The following is a 14,462-nucleotide window of genomic DNA, read 5'->3' on the forward strand; positions in this document are numbered from 1 at the left end:
AGCACATAGGTGTTTGGCAAAGAAAAACAAAAGGTCTTTACTAACTGTTTCCAAGCCTAGAAGGAAATGCCAGATTCTTAAATCTGTCATTTACTGCTGGTGAATTATTCCGAAAGTTATTCACAGTTCTTACCTCGTAATTCTTCAAAGAGCATTTTCATAAATATTACATCAATAGTTTAAAAGCTGCAACAGCATATGATTTTCAGCGTGACCTCTGATTTGAGTTTGATGGCCAGGAGAGGATAAGAGCGGAAGACTAATCATACTTGATAATCATGTGGCATGAGAAGGAAATGCAAACTGCGCATCCCTAATGAGTTTGCTCTGATGGGTGTACTTCCATGGGCTGAACCTTAACAGCACCAGTCCTCCATGCACCACTGGCAAGGACTGAAGAATGTAGCTTTTGATTGCCTTGTGTTGACTTGAACCTTTGTGAGGAGCTTGGTTGAAACATGAGCTGGCTTCTCTTCAGTTTTTCTGATGGAAAACTGGATGTAGTTCCATCTCATCTCAAGCTTATAATTTAAGCTGATTACCTTCTGCATTGAATGTGCTTGTTTGGTAACTCAGAGCTCTGATTTACTGGTTCAGATCTTCATTGTGACCTTGATTTAATGACTGTATTGCCCATCATCAATTAGCTTGTTGTGGTTCTGCTAATATCGTGATGTGTTTTACATTTGTTTGCTTATTTTTCATATACAGGGCTGGCTTATTCAGTCCAATTGTAACATGAGTCATGTCAACTAAAGACGTATGTAACTTAAATAAGATTCACCCCAACCATGTGGCCCTGCAACCAAGTAAAACTCTGCCCCCTCAAAAGATGGCATCAAGATTAAAAGCTATTAAAATGCTGTCTTAGTTAGCAATTAAGCTAAAAAACCCCTCAAGGTTGCAATACTGCCTTTAGCAAATTCTTTACCAGGTGCAAGACAAACGGAGGGCAATTATTCCATAACTAAGCAAAACCTGTTTACATCTCAGCTTTGGAAACATGTGTTGTTCATCTTAGAATTGGAGTTGCCATGTGAGCTGGGTGTCACTTCTCAAAAAAAACGAGAAAAGTGAGACTTTTTAGGGTAATTCTTTTTTTCAGCACAGGTGCAGAAAGTGCCTTTGAATGCCCTAAGCATTCACACAAACTAAGATTTGACTCACTCAAACTGCAGCCTGTCACAACCTGAAAACAGTGCTGTAAAATCTATTCTTTCAGGCAATGCACGGCCTTAGTAAAAAGTAGCATAGAATTTCTTGACTCAACAGAGACTCATCTTTCCTCCATCCAAATTTTACCTTCCCTTCGTGATCTGGGAACACACATTCCCTCCCCTTTTACACTGGCCAGACCACCGCTTCCTTCATCCCTGTAGCTCTTGGATTGATTAGAGAAGTGACTGGTAGGTCCATGCAGTTCTGGAGTTTGCAGTTGCCAGTCCTTTCAAACTACCCTCCCAGTTCAGCAGCTGAACACTGGTGCATGGTAGCCCTGCAGATCTCAGCTCCAAAGCAGCCAAGGAGTGTGCTGTGACACAGTAGTATGACTTCTCCATCTGGGGCAGCGGGAATTCATTTGCCATACGTTCCCTCTTTAACCAGAGAAGGTATTCATAGAGTTTGCAGTAACATATTTAAAAGGCTGATGTGGTAAATTACTGACATATGAACAATGCAAACCAGATCCCCAATTTACTGCTGTTCCATAGTGATCCCAGACTTTTGGCCATAAAAAACAACCCTAATAATTTGGGTAGGGAAAATCTGCAGTAATTGCCTGGTCTAACCAATGTGGGAGACCTTACATGGGCAGAGGAGAACAGCAATATACAGTGGACAATGACAGAAATTTGTCATGGCTCTTGTAATCCTAATAAATGGTTAATGCCACATTTTGACTAAATGGAAGTAAAGAATAACATGCATTTCATAGAAAATAATGTAGTGTTGTCTCAGATTAGCTAACTCCATCGAATGTTAAACCACTCGTCTGCTTTAACAGTGCCCTTTGTATGCACACATAAAAAATATGCATGGGAATAATGCAAGGCTCCAGGAGGGGGGCAGATATGCTCGCAACACAAAGGAGAAATTCCTGGATAATCAGGTGTCAACCTGGCGCTTTTCACCAGCACTAAATCCCTTATAATTATTTAGGAAAATACATTCATTTTTACACAATGCTCAGAAAATATCAGCAGTCTGAGGTTAAAATTTGGTGGCAGCTGACAAGCAGATAACATGCTAATAGAGAAAACAGCACAAAAAGAGAAGTTGAACCAGAGGTCACTGTACATCTCTGTATCAATTAGAGAGTGGCAACCTCAGAGGAGTGGTTAGGTTTTGCTGTCTTCCCAAACAGTTCTCTGGTTTGGCCCCTGAATGACTTTGCAGTTGTTGCTTTCTTCTTCAGCTTTAACAGGGAGAGGTGCTGTGCTGTGAATCCCTCCCGCGGGAGGAGGAGGAGGAGGAGGAGGAGGAAAGCTGAAGATGATTTGACAGCTGGAGGAGCCCCAAATAAGGTTCTTCGAGAGCTCCACCTTTCAACATCCCTATTTCAAAACCGTAGGCTACAGATTTCACATCAGACGCCTAACACTTTTTTCTGTATTCTCACAAGTCCTGGGAGGTGTTTGCATGAGAGGGGTTACACGGAAAAGTTTCCAACTGGAAAAATGAGTGTGCTTGTTATTAGGTTCAGCAGAGTGGGAATCTGCCAGATCTGCCAGGCTTTTACAAAACTGCTCATTTTCACAGTCTTAGCTCTTTTAGCTATTTTTTTTTTCATTGAGTGAGGGACAAGTTCTATCTTATTAAATGAAAACAATAGAGCGAGAAGTTGGAAATCGCCAGGAAGCCTGGGAAAGACCGACACTCGGCTGAGATTTCATTCCACGTTTTCCTGTTGACCTCACAGGCTTTCGACACAAGAGCTCTGAGTACATTAAAGAAAGGCCACAGTCTCATTTGGTCCTGTGAACATTGGCAATATGTTATGGGGACAATATACAGGCTTGAAAGGGAAAAACCGCAGCAATGTCCCCATGCCCTGGAGGTTTTGTCTGGTGCAATGCTGTTTAACCAGAGCACTGTGAGGCTTTAAATGGCCATATGAGATTTATAGTAGGTCATGACCAGATCTCTTTTCAGGGCAAAGTTTGAAAAGTCCATTTGTCTCAAAATTTAAAAAAAGAGTCTGGTAATTCTCCAAGGTTTTTCCTCTTCCTCCAGGCAACTATTTCTGCCTGGCCAGAGTTCCTAAACCTTCCCCAAGAGCCCTTTTAATGTGGGAAATATTGTCTTAGTGTCTGCTATCAAAGGAATAATACTGAAGATACAAATATTTACAAACCCACTCTCACTCTCCATGGTTGGTATCAAGCTTATTAAGTTTCAGAAAAAGGGACATCATGACCTTAAAAGAAGTGGCTTCAGGAAATCAGTATTTGAGGGCATTATTAGCAGGGAAGAGTGATGGTTACTGCGGGGAACTGAATGGGGAAGACTCAAGGTGCAGGCAGAAATGCCCCATGTCTGTCTGTGGGGCCAGCAGCTGAGGGGCAGCCCTGGCTGGGTGGATGGCATTGGTGGCCCCCCACTGCTGCCCAGCTGGGATACGTCCTACCATGTGCTGGCAAAAGGCATACACTGATGCAGCTGCTAAACCAGACAATGTGTTGGCCCCCTGCCACCCCTGTTTCTCCTGCACAGCAGCAAGAGCGGTTGATCCCTTCCAACAATGGGGGCCACACCAACATTTCAGCAGTGGTTGGTGCTGGGGTAGCCTCTGCCAGGCTTCGATTATGAAACTACAAGGCAGCGCGGCTTCCAGTGGGGTTTGCCTCCTGCTGCATGGCCCTGAGATGGGGCAGCTGGAGGAGGCTGGTGGGAGACAGGGGTCCTGGGAATGGCTCCTGGCACTCCAGTAGGCTCAGGGTGGTTTTGAACCATGGGGAAAGGGCAAATTGGTCAGGGAAGACATTAAGGTTCTGTGAGGTGAAGCCAGAGAGCCAGCAACAGAGGCTCTGGGACAAGGTTCCCCTGGAAAACTTGGAGAGCCAAAATCATGGAGCTCTAGGGCTGAGCTCTAGGGGGAGCTGCCTGTGATACAGTTTCTGTTTTCCACTTTTTTCTCTAAATGGGCTGTAGGAAGAAAGAAAAGGAAGATGGGAATGGGAAGCAAAGTCCCATAGAGCTGTTGGGAATCAGGCTTTAGCTGCCCCTCATCAATGCCTGCACCACTAGCAGCCTGGGTATGAAACAACACAGACCTCCCCTGGTATGTGTGATGCCAGGGCCAGAGCAGATCCTTGCAAAAGCATATTAAAGTGTCTTAAAGGGTGACTGCAAAGGAAGAAATTTACTTGGCAGGTCTCTATGACTTTTCTGGAGTGACTTTTATCTGTTGTGTAATTCAGAATCATGGGATTCTTTAACCCTGCTTCCCCATTCTTCTATTTGACAAACTCGTTTGTTCATTTAGAGCAGTTATGTTTGATTGTGCCAGTGAACAATAAGTAAGAACTACTTGTGAATTATTTGGTTGTTAGATTTCCACAGAGAAGGGCCTATTCCATTCTGTGTGAAGAAGCCCCCCAGTAGAAGAAAAGCTTTGCGCCTGAGACAAGAATGAAAAAGACCTTTAAAATCTTTATAGCAATCTAATACAGAGGACACACCGGTATCCAAAGTAAATTTCATTAGGCATAAACTGCCTACCTTTAAAACAAATGATTTTCTTTATTTTTCTAAAATGCCAAAAGATAGCAGACTATATTAAAGATAGCATGTGTCACATTTAAATCACACCCCATGGAAAAATGCCTAATTCGATTTAAGTAATTTCTATTTATTTCTGCCTTTTAAAGTGATGTCATTTTCAGGTTATAAAAATGTAATGTCTGAACTTAGACTCTTTACACCTAGTTTCAATCCAGACCTAATTTTTCATCTAAGTTAAAAACACATGAGAGCACACAGTCATAATATGATCTGGCCCCTCTCTGACAGCAAAAAGGGCAGCTTACTATAAATAGAGTCCTTGAGAGAGGGAACGTCTCCCATTCTGGGGAGGATTTTGAAATTTCACGTCATTCCAGTTTAGAACAAAGCTCTCAAATCCTGAATTTTCTCAGGAACCCAGAACCCCAAAAGAAAGCAGTAATAATGAAAAATAAAGCCAAAAGCTTTTGTTCTGATAAGCTGTAGAGAAAATGTCTCCAGGCTGACCTCCTGAAAATGCTGACTGAGCGAAAAGCCTCACAGCTTTGGAAAATGAACCTTTTGAGATTTTGGAGACTTGGTTTGCATCAGGAAAGCTCCAACAGTTCAGGAGCCCGAGCACCTTCTTTGCAGTCCTGCTCATCAGGTTGTCAGCCAGGGGGCCAAGGGAGCTGGTAGACAGGCTGAGTAGAAGTGGAACCGTAACGGAATCCTGATGTCTGAACTGTAGGATGAGTCCTTCCCTTTAAAATAATTCACTCGTGCAACGTTTGGAAACACAAACAGGTAGCGATGTGATTTTTAAAAGCTGGAAATATTTCCAAAGTGTTGAGGTCAAATCCACAGTGCATGAAAACTGGGATAATGCCACCAAAATCAGTGAAGAATCATTGCTATTGTGCACTATCAGAGCCATTGATGAACCACAAAGAGAACTACTGTGGGACTCGGACTGTTAAAAACAATTATATAATTTAAGGTTTCATTTCATGCAGAAAAACATCTCTCAACGAAGCTAAACCAGAACCTTTTCCTATTTGCTTTTCAGATTTACCATGAAAAAATGCTCCCTGCTGCCACAAACTGCTTGGGTAAACCAGAAGGTTTGCATGCAAAGTCAGTTTGTCAGCATTGGCTGAAAAGTGTATAAACATACCTCCTTCTCCCGATGTCTGCATGAAAGACTTTTCACATGCATGGAAGAAGTATTCCTCTTTAACCAGCTCAAGACCTACAGCTAGGTATAACATTCCTTGCTAACCAAAAACTCCCAATAATTTTAATTTGGCTGCTGGGTGTATCAGGAATGCAGGTTCAAGTCCCTACTTTGGAAGCTCTGCAGGGCATAGAAGTTCTCCGAATGTGTATCTAGATTTCAATGCACTGCACAGAAAGAAAGGAGGTTTTGTTTGGGGTTTTTTTTTTGTTCGTTTTACAGGAGGAAGGAAAAAACCAACTCCTTGGATGGGATGAGACTTTTGCAACCCTTAGGATCCCAAGGATTCTGAGAGTAAGACTGATGGTGGTCTGTAATGGTACTCTGGAAGAGTATCCCCTTCACTGACTTTTCCACAGGAATTGGGTTACAAGTACAGGTGGTGGTCCTCAGGAGACTTAGATACAAAATCATGGGTAGCCATGAGATGACCTGCATGTATCACTCAGCACGCACTGGTTCTTTTTTATAAGGAAGATGACAGCATTGCCAAAGGAGGAGACAAAAATAGCTTTGTGAATCTGATCCTTTCCTCAGAAAGTTCTGGATGTGAGTCCTTCCCAAGGTTTCCTTAGCCAGTGACTTCTCTAGAGGTATTACCAAACATGCCCAAAACCTTTCAGTTGTGATAGTTTTCAAGGTAAAGCATCTGTATGAGATTTGGTGGATCACACCAGGCTGTAGGACCCTACTGGACTGCTGCTGTACCTTCACACTAGCGTCTGTGAAATAGCTATGTGGGAAACTGCTCTTCCACCCTAAGAGCTCTGTCAGATTTCACAAATGTTTTACTCTGGAAGGAAACCCAGGCTGTGCAAAGATCACACATTTTCTTTCACTGAGATGCGAGTACCCTAGAACAGTGTGAACCCTTCCTCGGTGGCAGAACAAATCCAACTCTTCTCCAAGAGGAACGGAAAGGATAAAAATTTTCTTGCAACCTACATAAACATTGAGGCAGCTGTGGAAAAAAAGAGACGTCTGGATGGGACTGCATGGGTGAGCAAAATATCTAAGATCATGGCAATGTCTTGTAGTAGATTTGGCTCTCCTTCTCAGGCTTGATTCAGCCATGCACTAATCCCCATGAGGAAATCACAGGGCACCTCTTTCTTTGTACACGCTCACTTTTCTTTTCGTACCTGCAAAGCAGCTGGCCACAGTTCTGCTTCTGTGTAGTGTCCTCTTCACCCCTCAAAGGGCCAGGCAAGAAACAGACTGTGTGTTGTCCCCACTGGGGGTTCACTAAGATGCCGTACTGAGGAGTCCCTTGGCCACCCTGGGTGCAAGCAGAGCTCTTTCATGAGACAGGCCTCCTGCAGAATATGCCTGCTCTCCCCTGAGCAAACCAGGACTGCCCTTACCTTTATTGCTATCAGGGTCAGAACAAAACCAAGTGCAAAGAGAAAACACTGTTGAAACTAGAATTAAGAAATACAGAGGGCAGAAGGCAGACAGCCTTACCAGTGACAAAAGCAAACCCAGGAGCTCAGCCGTGTTTTCTAAACCACCTTTGCAAGAAGGCAGGCAAAAACAACTGGGGTGAGCATGTCATCCACAGAGCTGATGCCAGAAATCCCTGTTGTGCCTGGCTGATTACTGAGCGATTAAAGCTTGGAGGGGGGACCTCCTTCCATCTGCTGCACGGGCTACTGCCTCACTGAAAGGGAACTGAAAATTCTCCTTTCTGTTGCTGCACCCACTCTGGAGACTCCCTGAGCTACAGCTACGACATGATTCACAAACACATAAGGGTCAAAAGTCCCAACCTAACACCATGTAACTGGAGGAGGCTGAGGTGCCGCTGCTTGCTATGAATTTTCGGCTTTCCTTAAAATAAGGTGATAATGAAAGTGTGGTGATTTGCGGGATCCCTGGTTTCCTGCTATTGGTGCTGGGTAAACCTGAGCTCTCTTTCATCAGCCTGCCAGGAAATAGATACAAATGTATTTATAACATTTATTTTTTGAAGCATAGCGCTAAAAATAGCACAATACATCATTCATAGTATAGGTCTCCCTATTCTCTTATCTCACTGATGAAGTAAGAAAAGTGTGATGTTATCAACTAACTGTCCTCCTACTTCTTCCAATAAAGCAGGTTTTAGCTCCTGGAGTTGCTATCAAGGTTAAAATGCCCTGCCTTACAACAAACATGTTCATTGCCTAGGGGCACTGTTGTTGCCCAAAGGGAGCAGAATGTTCAAGTCTCACTGAAATATCACAAGTAATATAAACAATAAGGAAAACAGAATTCATTGACAAATTCACTGCCCATAGCTATGTACTCGTGATATATGGGAGTGGTGTTCGGAGCATCAATTCAACAACACTTTAAGTCCGTGCTCCTCTGACCCATGCTGATGAAGACGGACAGACACGTTAAACAAGATTATGCCTCCAAGGATCATAAAAACTTAGAAGTTTCCCAACTGCAAACTGATTTTTCAAAGACAATTACCTGCACAATTTAACCGGCTGGCCATTTATGCCTTCCAGGTTTCATATCGTTAATGTTTGTTTCCTCTCGGATTTTCACTGTTTCTCCCAAACTCACTCTTTCCCCACCTCCCTGCAGATACACACATTAAAAAACACTCTCACACTTCTTGTCCTACGTGATTTATTCTTGAGAAATGAAATTACATTTTTATAAGCCTGTGTTACCGCAAATGATAGCTGAAGATTTGCTGAAAAAATTAATTCCTGATCTGTCGCCGTGAAGCGTCCTCACTAGCACTGTACTGACTCTGTCTTTCAAAACCAGATGGAAGCAGTCCAACGGTATGATTAACTTCTTAGTCCCTGCAATTTCCTATTGCTCTGCTTGCCCTAGATTTCAGGATTGACCTCCTGCTTCACTGCAAAATGCACAGTTGCTCGGTTTGATGAATCACATGAATACTTTTTTGATCACAGTTATCTACTATTTACTACATACCCAGTGAGGTTAATCATGCTGAGGCACTTCATATGCTGCACACATATACACTCTTCTTCCCAATAGCACTTTGCATATTCTTCATGATGCCAACAAGCAATGGGACCTGTTTTCTCCTTACAAATATATGAAAGACCACAGACCTGCACCTTGTCTCTTTTCCCCTCCACATTAATTCCGCAATTATCCACACACTGATTCTTAAAAGACCTAGCAAGCCAAAGAAGATACATGAGAAATTACCAGTCAGACCTCTCTTTTAGGAGATAGGTATTTTTCAAAATGCAAATGTTTCTGGGAACTAGAATCGATCACCTCCCCACAGATATCTTTGCGGAGCAATTGAGAATGCATGGGGTTGCCCATAGTGAGGTGGCAAATACTTGGCTGTCACTTCCTTGAAGAAAAAATATATGATAAATTTTCTTTTACTTTCACTAAACACCAAAGGAATTTTGGTGTTTAGTATCACTAGCTAGGGCTCAAGATTGTTACACTTCCAAGGGACAGCTCTGCTCCACGTCCTCACTCTGTTGAACACATCCAAGTCGTTGTCTCCAGTGCTACGGTAGAACACTTCTAAACAAGCACTAGCAACAGCCAAGGTACAGGAAAACATCCAACAGCAAACAAATGAGAGCTACAGATCTTGCTCACAAATTAAATAAAGTGAAATGGAGTCCCAGTTTTACAGAGATATATATTCCTTTTCACTCCAAGCCTTCTACACAGCTCTTCGTTTTGCTAATTCACAACGGTCTCCAATAATGGAAACAGTGTCCTATATACAATACGTATCATTACTCTTCCTCCTTCAAGTTCTGTAACTAGGAGGGCCGAGAAACTCTAGACCATTTCCAGCAGCAGTACCACGGGGAGAGCTGCAACTGTGGGACACCAACATTTCCCAACAGCCAAGCTTTCATGTAAGGTGCAATTGATAAATCCATATCCCCTGTTGGAGGTATTCTCTTTTTCCTCTCAGAGATAATCCAGGAAGTTTAAGCAATGTGCTAACGCTGTGAGAGCCATGTGTTTGTTTCTGTGGAAGGGAACACCGTGTGTGTATACTCTTCTCCAGCCAACCTTTTGACTCCTGTGGATACCATGATCTCAGTTCCGTCATTCTCTGCTGGGACCCAGATCAGCTGTGCCAAGCCAAGGCTTCCCCTCGGCCGTCACTGATTACACAGACCTGTCACATGAAACCTTTCCAGCCAGCCAGCCAGCTGAGTCACTCTGCTGATAAGCTGGCCACGTAGCTTCTCATGTGGAGGGCTCTCACGGAGTAAAAGGCAATGTTATCGAAAAGATCAGTCCAACACAAACGTAAGTGTGTGAGTGACAGAAAGCACACCAATATTTTTGCTAGCTGCCACTGTACTATTTACTTACTTTAGGGTATCACAAGTTTAATGGCTTCACTTAATCACAGCTCAAGCAGATACTTGAGAACCAGAAATCTTTGGCTCTGTCCACTGAAAGTTTTAAGGCTGCTTGGACAGCTGCCTTCCCTGCTTTAAGTGATCTATTAAAAGTCTAAATTGCCTCTTATTGTTGTCTTAATACTTTACAGTCAGTCCCTCCTCAGGCCTCCTAACTCAAATGGTGTATCTCAATGTGACTTTGTCTGAAGGAGAAGAGCCATGCTACAGATCCCACTGGACTAAACATTGATCCTGTGCCTTATCACAATATCAAGGAAAGGCACTGGATTGTCCCAGACCAATCTTTTCTGTTTGATTTTCCTTGCAGCTCAGTGCTAAGTGTGGGCATGCATCCGTGAGGAATGGTGCAGCAGCACCTCTGCTTGCAAACATCTCTCTCCCCACAGATGTGGGGTTCCACTGCTTCTCATGAACTGCCACTCAGCTCCACAATCCTATCTTCACTCCAGCAGACAAGGAGAAAATTCCTTTGCCCTTTAGGATCTTGAGTGCAACTGGTCAGATCCATGAGGGTAAAACAGCTCATGCCTGGCACAGCGTGTATTTTGATGTCCTAACAGTTATCAGTCATGCATGGACAAGGCTTGGTTACATGGAAATGCAAAGTGCTATCCGCTCTTCCCAACAGGAAGGTGGACTGAAGCTCAGACAGGCTGTGTAGCTCACCAGCCATCACAGAGCTTGTCTACACTGCTGTTGCGGTTTAAGCCCAGACAGTAACTCAGAACCAGGCAGGTGCTCTTTCACTGACCCCCCCCAGAGGGATGGGGAGGAGAATCGAAAGAATGTAACTCCCATGGGCTGAGGTAAGAACAGCCCAGTAACTAAGGTGTAACACAAATCACTGCTGCTACCACCAATGATAATAATGATAAGGGAAATAACAAGGGAAGAGAATACAACTGCTCACCACCCTCCGACTGATACCCAGTGCAGCCTGAGCAGTGATCTAGCCCTGCCGGGTAACTGCCCCCAGTTCTACATCCTGGGCATGATGTGCTGTGGTATGGAATACCTCTTTGGCTAGTTTGGGTCAGGTGTCCTGTCTCTGCTTTGTCCCAGCTTCTTGTGCCCCTCCTCAACAGCAGAGCATGAGAGACTGAAAAGTCCTTGACTGGGGCAAACACTACTTAGCAACAACTAAAAACATCAGGAGTGTTATCAACACTGTTCTCAGACTAACGTCGGAAACACAACACTGCACCAGCTACTAGGAAAGAGAAAAATGACTGTTACAGCTGAACCCAGGACAACTGCCAAATGGATGTTAGTGTTGAGACACCTTCTCTGCCGACAGCACAAGGTGGTAAATCAAACAGCTTTATCATAGCCTGCACTTAAAGTTCAGGTCTGGATGACACATATATATTCCCCAGGTGGTGAGGGTAAGCTAGCGAGTTGAAATCTTTACAGGACTCATCAACTGGGTTGGGCAGGCTTGCCAGCACAGCTGTACGGCTGTGGGGCTGAGTGGGTTCAGCTCTGCCCCTGCCCTACAGGCCTGCACTGAGGTTTATATGGGCAGAGCTTAGCAGGGTCTGCCTGCATCTTCCAGTATAAGTAGTACACAGAAAGGAGACTAGATCACAGTAGTGAATTAAGCTTGTTTCTTAAGTACCACCCAAGCACTGCAGTGAATGAGCTATCTTTCCCCCATTACAACAAGAGAGGAAATTCAGTGGTGGTACAACGCTTTCCTCTAAACGGTCAAAACTCTTCAGCAGACCCACTTGGCCTACACTACAGCACAGAGAAATAAAAGCAGCTAGGGGAATAAAAGTGCCCTAGGACCACTGTAAATCTTTATTTCATGGAAAATCTTATCTCGCACATGAATATGAGCTGTGAGTAAATTTAATGTGTGGATTAAGGACTGTGCGGTCTCCCTCATGGTGGGCTTTTCAGCCTAAAAAGAACAAAAGAATAATAATGAGTGTTGTGTTGGGCTATGATTGCAAACAGCTGTAATTTACAGCTGGACATTCTCCATTGCAAATGTATCCAGCAAGCAAATGCTTCTGGGTTAGTGGAACAGACTGCAAAAAATTAGCTTTTTTAGCCTTAAGGTCAGAGTTCTGGGACCATGGGAGTCAATAATAAAATCTATTTAGCTCAGTGGGATTAAGCAGGTTTAAGACCTGACTTAACCACACCGCTTACTGTTAAATAACAACAGAACACACTGCATATTTTAGTTATAGACATTTTTCTTCATTTGAAAGCCATCCAGGCAGCGGCTGTGAGAGTCAATTGAAGGTATGCAAGCACTATACCATTAAGGTATATGAGTTAAGTTCTTGCTCTTCTTTGTCCCAGAAACTGAGCAATCTGTATAGTTAGACCACTTTGCTGAAGAGCACAATAAAATTAAAACCAAGCTGCGCTGTACAAACACCGAGGGTTTTTCATGAGAGAATGAAAAGCTAATGGGGCCAGTGCATCTTTCCTGACAAAATAGTCAGTGCATGGGCAGAGCAACCTGTCTTCTGGAAGCAAAAAAGCTGTTTCAGTCAAGCTTCTGGGTCACTAATCTTTGTGTTTGCACATAAATCTGCTGGGGGTTACTGTGTCATTCTGAAAACAAGACTGAGTGCAATACACTAAAGAAATCAATGGCTACAGGTTTAAAACCTCTTTTTTTTCTCTCCCCCTTTCAGTTTAGCTAACTTACCTTTCTAACAGAATCTGAAAGCAAAAATTGTGACTAGAACTGCCGGAAAATATTGGGAAAAAAAAAAAAAGAAGACAAAATTACTGAGAGCTTTATTTAAGCTGCCACCTCCCCTGGTGCTGGGAAGTGCTGGTGTGTGACTGGGAGCTCTTAGCTGCTACTGGGACACAAGTAATGAGCAGCAATATCTCAGGCATCCTCACTTTAGCCAAGACTAGACAGAAGCTGCCATCACACTGTGGGTTTTTGGACCCCTGCCCTGCTGTTTGCGCTCTGCCCCGAAGTTACAGGAGGCAACCCTGCAGGGTGCACCCGCAGCCATCCCAGCACCCCTCCAGAGGGTGCCCTGGCACCCAGAGGGTGGTTTGCAGAGCAGGTGAGAAAGCTGCAGTCCCCATGCCTGCTTTCAGGGGCACGGAGGGGAACACATGGTCATAAATAATGAATCTGAAGTTTGATGGGCAACATTTAAGCCCTTTTGCCCTGAGGATGCGGGCAGCCTGCGCCCAGCTCCCTCACCAGCCCTGACGAGTTAGGGAGCATCTATCCATCACTGCCCCTTTTCTTTTCTAGGGGAGACCGCACTGCAGGGTTTGGGGCTCATTAACTACCTCCAGGGGCACCTCTGAAGGAATGTTCCTCATTCAGCCCCAGGGAAGGATGCTGAGAAAAAACACCCACATTTCCTTTGGTCACGGTATTGTCCCCACCAAGTGCAAAAGCTGCTTTGCCTCGGGGGGCAAGCACATACACCTCCAGGGAGAGGGGCATAATGATGACTCTGACACCTCTTTCATTTTGCATTCGTCCCAGCATATACTTGTGTGCCCTACAACCGTGCCAGCAATTTCACCCACATCCCATACATTTCACTCGGGAATTTTATTCCTTAAGGGGGGAGAAAATTCTAAACAAAACAGTGTTTGTAAACTTAGAGGGGGAGAAAGGTCGATAATTTTGGCGGTCTTAGCTTCCAAGCAGAGAGAAATGTTATTCATCCATGCACAACATATAATTCAGCCTAAGTGACAGGCTCTGCTCTGGAGAAATCCTGGCCTGAGCTGGCTTCCAGAGTCAATTACTGCTTATTCCCAGGGAGGCGGGGGGCGGGGGGCCAGACAGAGCAGAGGGGGCTGCCAACAAGGCATGGGGAAATTTACTCTGTGTCAGCCTGCATGACACAGTACCTCATTTGTGGATAAATGTAAATCTGCTAGGCCTTTTTCACAGGCACTAAAATGTACAGTCTCTCCTCCCCCTTCCCTCCCCCCCCCCCCCCCCGCACCCCTTGCCCCAAACTGGAAAAGAAATCAGGACCGTCTTAGAAAGCTACCTTATATTTCAATCAATCCTCTTTCATAAAAGTCATCTAAGGTAAATACCTGTGCAGACCTACGGGCCCAACCATAACATTTACTATGGCCCAAATCCTGAATTCCTCACTCGGGCAAGCTTCCCAATG

The 14,462-nt window shown here is 44.2% G+C and overlaps 1 protein-coding gene across 1 annotated transcript in view; it reads right to left on the reverse strand.

Annotated features, from left to right (window-relative positions):
• Positions 1–14,462, reverse strand: part of AFF3 (ALF transcription elongation factor 3) — a 273,134-nt gene that overhangs the window by 59,471 nt on the left and 199,201 nt on the right. The gene's annotated exons all lie outside the window — the stretch shown is intronic.

This window comes from Lathamus discolor, chromosome 4, assembly GCF_037157495.1.
Source record: "Lathamus discolor isolate bLatDis1 chromosome 4, bLatDis1.hap1, whole genome shotgun sequence".
NCBI classification, from domain to species: Eukaryota; Metazoa; Chordata; class Aves; order Psittaciformes; family Psittacidae; genus Lathamus; species Lathamus discolor.